The following is a 1,038-nucleotide window of genomic DNA, read 5'->3' on the forward strand; positions in this document are numbered from 1 at the left end:
ATTTTTATGTCAATCTACATGCATTACTGCACATTTTGATGCAATAAAAATTTCACCGTACACCACCTTTAATTTTTGCTCGATTTTCGTGATATTTTTGCCAACTTCTCTCGATTTTTCGGCTACTAATTCTTTCTTGCTCTTGTTCTCTTGAATTTGCATAACTTTCCTACTTAATTTCTGAATTACAGAACGATTTTCGCGAAGAAAACCCCGAAATTTGCCCTTCGACACCGACATCGAAAACTGACAAACTTTTCTGTATATTTCTGCTTTCGTTGCGTTTCAAGCTTATGTTTATATAATTTTTCCAATGTTTCTTCCTTTTAATAACTTTATTTGAAAAATTTTCAGGCATTTTCATAAAAATCCTTCTAAATTTTTTAAAAGTGTCTTTGCGTGTCGAGACTCGAATATTTGATTTTTTGCTGATTTTCAGACATTTTCATCGAGATTTTCAGTATTTTTTCGCCTGGAAATTGAAACTTTTAATTCAATAAAACAATTTACGATATCAGACATGCCGGCTACAAAAAAATCCACCTTTTTTTCTATTGATTTCTTTTGTTCTACTAGTTTTTGACCAACCATTCTATTAATTATGTACCGCGAAAAAATGTTTTCTGCGGGAATTTTGAGAGATTGCGGGAGATTTCGGCCAATTAAATAATTAACTCTCCCAACTCATTTCTCGTCATTCTTCTCAACAGGCGACCACCTTGGGGAAACATCCAAAAGTTTCCAGAAATCGGCGACTATTGAGATGTTCTCTCTTTTTGAAGCGAGGTTTTTTTCTATACATTTTCCATAACATAATTTTAACCAGCTGAGAGGGCAGACAAGTTTTGGTTGCCGTGAAGCGCATTTATGCGAAAAGGTGTTATTATAATCACAGAATAGTATCATCATAGTGCTATGCCCGACTGCAATTGTTGTGAAACATTGGGTATTCGAATTGTTGTAGTGGTAGTAGTCGTTGTGGTTGTACAAATTACTTTTTGTTTCCACACTATTTCTATTGATTCTCAGCTTTCCGAT

This window comes from Caenorhabditis briggsae (assembly GCF_000004555.2).
Source record: "Caenorhabditis briggsae complete genome, chrIII, whole genome shotgun sequence".
Taxonomy (NCBI): domain Eukaryota; kingdom Metazoa; phylum Nematoda; class Chromadorea; order Rhabditida; family Rhabditidae; genus Caenorhabditis; species Caenorhabditis briggsae.